General features: G+C 47.7%; 1 long non-coding RNA gene across 1 annotated transcript in view; it reads right to left on the bottom strand.

Moving 5' to 3' along the window:
* Positions 1 to 488: 488 nt before the first annotated feature.
* Positions 489 to 7,390, bottom strand: part of LOC311109758 — a 57,141-nt gene continuing 50,239 nt past the window's right edge. Inside the window, exon 3 of the long non-coding RNA XR_014610628.1 lies at positions 489 to 636. This is a non-coding gene — a long non-coding RNA (uncharacterized lncRNA). The remainder of the gene's footprint in view (positions 637 to 7,390) is intronic.

Raw genomic sequence — 7,390 nt, 5'->3', positions numbered from 1 at the left:
TATTCCAACAGTTTCATTTACAGTGGGACTGAGTGTGTAGTGACATGCTGTCCACTACCCTGCCTTATTGTTCTCCTGAGAAGGACAACAGGTGGCTCTGACAATACAGGCACCGTCACGTCTCCATGACAACCCCCAGCACATTGTAAATAAGCTCAGAGACGATGGGAGCCCATTGAGGTCTAAATCTATAAGGGGATATTTTCTACCTCCCCTAGCGGGGATTGTGAGGCCCAGCTTTTAGTCTGTTTCTGAGAAGATGTACGTGTGTGTGTGTCAAGGAGAAGTTCAGATGACAGCTGGGGACTGACACAATGGAAGCCTCGAATGTGCCTTGTCCTCACCACACACATAGTTTGTGTCAGTCCAGAAACACTTGCAGACACTGAAACATTGACACCACTGCTACTCAAGAGGCCAGAGGAAAAGCCTTCCCACCCACACACCCACCGCAGCACTGCTCACTGATTGAAAACACAGACCTGCATAGAGCCAAGGACACATTGAAAGGAGTCTGAGATGAATCCCGTTGTTGCAGTGTGGTTGCCGTGGTGTGGTCGGACAGAAAGTAGTCCCACAGGAGAGCATGCCTCAGTGAAGGTCCAAGCGTAGAACATTATACTTCTGGAAGGAACCCTAGGTTTTAAAGGGGAAAGAACATGCTGTGAAGTTCAGTGATTCTTTGAAAAATACAGTTTTCAATTATTTGCAGAGTTGGCTGGCAAATGAACATAGAATCTGGATATTGTTTTTGAATACTACTATGCTCCTATCAGACAACCATTTTGATTCCCCACATGCAAATCAAATGCCTTGTCCTAAGGTACCAGACCAGGTGACATGGTCACCCAGACTCTATTGTCATCCAGAATAGACCACCTGAGTCAAATAAAAACTACAATGTATTTTACTCTGTCACCTTGTGTCACCTGTTGTTTAAGCTGTGGGTGATGTGGGTACCAGTGGCTTCACTAAAACTAAAGTCCTGATTACATGTAGGGCTCAGCCTTCCAAAGTGCTGCCTCTTGTTAGTGTCTGTCTGTCTGTCTGTCTGTCTGTCTGTCTGTCTGTCTGTCTGTCTGTCTGTCTGTCTGTCTGTCTGTCTGTCTGTCTGTCTGTCTGCATGTCTGTCTGTCTGTCTGTCTGTCTGTCTGTCTGTCTGTGTCTCTCTCTCTCTCTCTCTCTCTCTCTCTCTCGCTCTCTCTCTCTCTCTCTCTCTCTCTCTCTCTCTCTCTCTCTCTCTCTCTCTCTCTCTCTCTCTCTCTCTCTCTCTCTCTCTCTCTCTCTCTCTCTCTCTCTCTCTCTCTCTCTCTCTCTCTCTCTCTCTCTCTCTCTCTCTCTCTGTCTCTCTGTCTGTCCTGATGAAGGTAGATGCCATCAAATGACATGTACAATCATATAGAACTAAAGGATGTGTATGGTAGATGCAATTAGGGTCTTACTGGCCAGTTTCTTTCAACTTGGAAACCTGTCTATACTTCATGTTCCCCTGTCAAGGTTTTCACTCTCTTCATAAAACAACAATCACCCAATCGGACTAACCTACCCCTGGGCACTTGAAACAAGTTACCCCCCTTTCTCTCTCTCCTTCCTCTCTCTCTCTCTCCACGGGGACTGTCCCAGACTCCTTAGGGATCAGTTCCCTGACAGGACCATCTGGCCAAGTGTGTGTGTGTGTTTGTGTATGTACTGTGGAAGGGGGCTAGAGGTGTCATTAGGGGTGGGTTAAATTTAGCAGCAAGGCTGATATCTGCATGCCAGGTCCTATCCCTCCCTCTACCCTCTCCCTCCCTCCGTCCCTCTACCCCCTCCTCCCTCTCTCCTTCCTTCCCTCCCTCCCCAGTCATTTCTCTCCACTGCACCACACTGTCCTTCTATCCACTCCTCTATCACAGCAGCGTCTCATTCCCCCTCTTTCTGTCTCTCTCTCCCAGGCACGCTCCCTCTCTCCGTCAGCATCGGCGGGAGAGTGATTCACCCCCCCCCCCCTTCTCCTCCTCCTCCTCCTCCTCCTCCCCCCATCGCGCTAACTGGATTGTACAGACAGAGGCAAGCTGAGGACACACAGGAGAGGAGAGAAAGGGTTTGATCAGGGAAGGAAGACGTGGAAACACTACACACTGGATAACATTTCCTCTCTGCTGGCAGGAGGCTACAGAGCAACAGAGTGACACTGCAGCAGTAGCAGTAGCAGCAGTCTGGACTACAGCTTTGACTCACCGCTCCCTGAGGTAAGACTGGTTGTCAGCTACACGCTGCAGCTACACCCAGAGAGGGAGGTCAAACTACAGGGACTTCTCTCTCTGTACCCATGACAACCCTCTGTGTCTACAGTACTTCATTCACTTTATCATGTGCATTCTGCAGTGTATGGAGACAGGCTGGTGTTGAGTGCGTGTTGCAGTGACGGTGTTGTGGCTAATTAGACAGGGCAGGTAGATATAGCTACATGTACTGACTGCATGAGGGGAACATTTAGTGATCACAGAGACCACTCTGCTCACTGTTGTATTCTCAGTGAGATCAGCTGAGGGAGTTGCTTTACAGATCCACTATCAATCCTATTCACTCCTGTTGAGTTGACATCGTTGCATGATTATTGATGTATTTGGTGCATATCTGCATGATTATTGATGTTTTGGGTGCATATCTGCATGAGTATTGATGTTTTGTTTGTGTATCTGGATGGAATACTGTACTGAAAAAAAGATGCTATCTAGAACCGAAAAGGGTTCTTCGGCTGTCCCCATAAGATAACCCTTTGAAGAACCCTTTTGGTTCCAGATAGAACCTCTTTGGTTCCCTTTCCACAGATGGTTCTACATGGAACCCAAAAGGGTTCTACCTGGAACCAAAAAGGGTTCTACCTGGAACCAAAAAGGGTTCTTCTATGGGGACAGTTTCCAGTTAAACATAATACCATGTGATTGACTGCAGCTAATATGAACATATCTATCTATTGTCAACTGAGAAGTGCAGAAAGTAGTTGCCACCAAGTCCACTGGGCAGTAGTGATGTTAAGTTCTGATGACCTTCTAATCAATTTCCTTACCACACATCAAAGACAAATATCAACAAAGATGGCCTATGGATGTTCTACATTGAAGTGGTACATATTGATAGCAGCAGGGTATTTCCAAAGGGCAGCGGGTCCAGGCTTAGGTCCCTGTGCGTCTCAGATCACCAGGGGGCTGTGGGGGCTATGGGGGGCCAAACCCAATCGGGTTATCAGGCCTTCACCCAGTAGCTCCGTTTTGAAAGTGTCGTCCCAGGGCAGGGAGAGGGAGGTGGATGCCTGGCTGTCATCAGTACATTTTAGCAGCGATCAGATCCTTCTGGCTGTGGATCAGACTGGCGCAAACATTGCGCCCAAAACAAGCCTGTCTGTGTTTGGTCGTCACTTCTCAAGCTAGAGCAGGTCATTCCCACGTTTACAGTAGCTCATTTAGAGGGTACAGTATGGTCAATATGTGACCCAAGATGAGTCAGTCATTTAGGGTTCCTAATCTGAAGACCCTTAGAATTCCTTCAACATTGTTAACATTTATGTTATCAATTCCTGGGAGGCTCCAGGGGTTGGCATGGCAACCATGCAGTGGTAAAGCACATTGGATGTTTGTGTAACATGAAAAGGACCACAAAATCTTCGGTGACAGTACAGACCTTTAGGTTTATCCCTCTTGCTTTAAGTGTGAACATTAACGGTCACCAAGGCATTCGGGGTCAATGCCTACCTTTCTCCTTGTGGACATACTTTCTATAGTACAGAACAGAATGTCAACCCCTCTAGCTTTAAGTGCGAACATTAGTGTCACCAAGGCATTCAGGAAACAAACAGCTATAGCTTTGGTCAATGCCCTCCTCTCCTCTCATCTAACCTGCTGACTATAGTTCATAACTTTATGTCAATCCCTCTAGCGTTAAGTCTGAACCTTAGAGGTCATCAAGCTATGCATAAAACATGAATGGACTGTGTCTGTGTTTTCCCTCATCTATAACCTGTTGAAGCTCCATGCCCCTGATCAGCCTAACACTAAACCTAAACCTAACACTAATCTGTGCTGTAAGCAAATATGTGTCCTTACAGAAGGACACCCAGCTATGCTCCAGATGAACTTTTAAAAGGCTTGAGACCCAACAGAGTGGTTTGTAAGTCCAAGCGACAGGCTAGCACATACAACCAGGCCTGACCTGAAATACTTTAAGAATTGAGGAGATGGGAAAAGCCACTGGATTCATATTAACGGCCATTGTGTATGTTGCCCGTACGTTGTCAATGGGCTGTGCGCTGCATTCTGGGTACAATCCTACAAGTAGGGCACTCCTTCAAGGAGTCAATGGGAGTCAATTGGGTGCCAGCTCAAAAATCCACCATTAGCATGAATTACGTGAACAAGAAGCACAACATTACAAATATTTTCAGAGATGTGAGATAATTAACTTGTTCTCTGTAATATCGTATAGCTTTGAAATCGTGACATTACGTACTTTTGAGGAAAATAGGCAGGATTCTCGACTCATACCCTCATACCCTTTTATTATTACCTATTTTACTTTTCTAATATTTCTCTATTTTCTTTCTCTCTGCGTTGTTGGGAAGGGCCCGTAAGCATTTCACTGTTAGTCTACAGTTTACGAAGCATGTGACGAATGCAATTTTATTTTATTTCGACTTTGAGGAGAAAGGGGTCAAGGAACAGCTGCCCAGGGATTTGGGGTTATAAATTCCATTGGGCCATTTGAACAGAGTGATGGATTGGGTGGGATACTGATGCAGTGGTTACTGTAGAGATTGTTACCTTGGTTTGGCAGTTTGACAGTTTGGGGGAGGTGGGGCAGTGGGGCAGTAATCAGTACATCAGACTGACAAGCATTAGTCACACCTCCTGCTGTCTAGAGCTAGAAGGGATTGGGTTAGTGATCTGTTTACCTTCAGAGGTGTGTGTTTGTGTGTGTGTGTGTGTGTGTGTGTGTATGTGTGTGTGTGTGTGTGTGTGTGTGTGTGTGTGTGTGTGTGTGTGTGTGTGTGTGTGTGTGTGTGTGTGTGTGCATCCGTGCAGGTATCAAATGAATATATGAACAGGTACAGCTGTAAGACCAGATATGAAGCCATGTCTGCAGGCAGTGAGAACTTCACAAGCTACTGCCACCATCATTCTGTCTCATTAACATGTGCTGTGAGGCCGTGGCCCCTAATACCAACCATGGCTGTAGACTCCTCCCTTCTTCCCCTCAGCCAAATCCCTTCAGTAAGGGTTTAACGGGGGCTGGCAGGGGTGTTTGCCAGGCTTCATCAGCACTTCATCTGTCTTCCTCATGACACTAGTTGGATTCTGCTGTAACACTTATTTGGCCCCAATTGCAGATTAACTGAAACCGCACAGGGAGTTTCTTCAGAAAGTTGACACAGGTTATGACTGCATTAAAAGCGACACACCCCACAAGCTGCCCCTCCTACTGCTGTGGACATTGATACTGTGTATGCAGGCTTTTGTTCCAGCTCAGCACAACCACACCTAATTCAACTAATCCAATAGCACCAAGCCCTGGACTCACTGAACCCGGTGTGTTAGTGCTGGACCAGGTCTCGGGGTTTGTCCATCATGTGGTCTGAGGGAGGCCATGGAGGGGTTTGGTCAGAGAGACAGGGGCTAGAGAGGGGCTGGGGTTGAGATGGGGGCTAGTCAGAGAGACAGGGGCTAGAGAGGGGCCGGGGAGATGGGGGCTGGTCAGAGAGACAGGGGCTAGAGAGGGGCCGGGGTTGAGATGGGGGCTGGTCAGAGAGACAGGGGCTAGAGAGGGGCCGGGGTTGAGATGGGGGCTGGTCAGAGAGACAGGGGCTAGAGAGGGGCCGGGGAGATGGGGGCTGGTCAGAGAGAGGGGCTAGAGAGAGGCCGGGGTTGACATGGGGGCTGGTCAGAGAGACAGGGGCTAGAGAGGGGTTGAGATGGGGGCTGGTCAGAGAGACAGGGGCTAGAGAGGGGGTTGAGATGGTGGCTAGTCAGAGAGACAGGGGCTAGAGAGGGGGTTGAGATGGGGGCTGGTCAAAGAGACAGGGGGTAGAGAGGGGGTTGAGATGGTGGCTAGTCAGAGAGACAGGGGCTAGAGAGGGGGTTGAGATGGTGGCTGGTCAAAGAGACAGGGGGTAGAGAGGGGGTTGAGATGGGGGCTGTAGCGGGGTTGACCAGTGCCAGTGGGACCTGAGCCAAGCACATGTAGTTCCCCAAGGAGCAGCGAAGTTGCTTCCTTTTTAGACCAGCTATCCTGTTTCCTCACAGAATGCCACTGGTGTAGTCTCTGGGAAAAGAGCTCTATATATATCTGAAGAGAAATTCTAATGTTGTTCACCCCCACATGGCTTTGTCCTCCTCCTCCTCCTGCCTGCCAGCCACAACGCTGTGCCTTGCTGCACATTGAAGTTAAATATCAGCATGTTTATTTCTAATCCTCTATTTGTCATTTATAATCACAGCATAGCTTCAAGCTGCACTGCAGTTGTTGTATCTGTGGGTTGAAGGAGAATTCAGTGCTGTAGGGACTTCTCTCTCCCCAGTCAGAGAATATGTGGGGAGGTAGAGAAGTGAGTTGTTTACTAGTCCCTCTTGAGACCTTCTGCCCTAGAGTTCTATCAAAACAAGCCTGCACTGCAGTATTTACACAGTTCAACATACCTTTTTCCCTGTAGTCAAGTCAAATCACATAATGATCTTTGGGTACTGCATTGTAAAAACAGCTGATAGACTCCTCTCACAGATAGATAGAAATAGGTACACTCTTAGAAAAAAACCTAAAAGGGTACTTTGGCTGTCCCTATAGGGGTACCCTTTGAAGAACACTTTTTGGTTCCAGGTAAAACCCTATTGGGTTCCATGTAGAACCCTTTCCCCAGAAGGTTATACTTGGAACCCAAAAGGGTTCTACCTGGGACCAAAAAAATTTATCCTATGGGGATAACCGAAGAACCCTTTTGGAACCCATTTTACTAAGAGTGTACAGATTTCAGGATGAGACAGGTGTATGTAGCCTATGTGTTGGTAGGGGTAGGGCTTGAGTAAACAAATAAACACATTTCAATGGTTGGTCTGATTGTATCCTGCTCTGACTCCTAAAGCCACAGAGCAGGTGGGGAGCGGGGAGCATTGGCCACTCGCTGCATCTACACACAGTACATTAGGCCTAGTGTGACGGATGAGCATCCGTGCTGCATTAGAAACTCAGCAGCAGATGAAAAGGCCTCATTTTAATGTCTGAAAGTGCCATGCCTGTGGAATCCTATAGCTGGGTTGTTACAGGGTGAAGTGAATCCCCAGCTTATAAACTTTTCAGAGGAGTCTGGACCTGCTTAGCCTGATGTCCAGACTAAGCCTGGTGTGAGACATATTGCTGGTGA

This window comes from Coregonus lavaretus (assembly GCF_964263955.1).
Source record: "Coregonus lavaretus genome assembly, chromosome: 35".
NCBI lineage: Eukaryota > Metazoa > Chordata > Actinopteri > Salmoniformes > Salmonidae > Coregonus > Coregonus lavaretus.
Note: the sequence above shows the minus strand (reverse complement) of the source record. Positions and strands in the feature narration are given on the sequence as shown.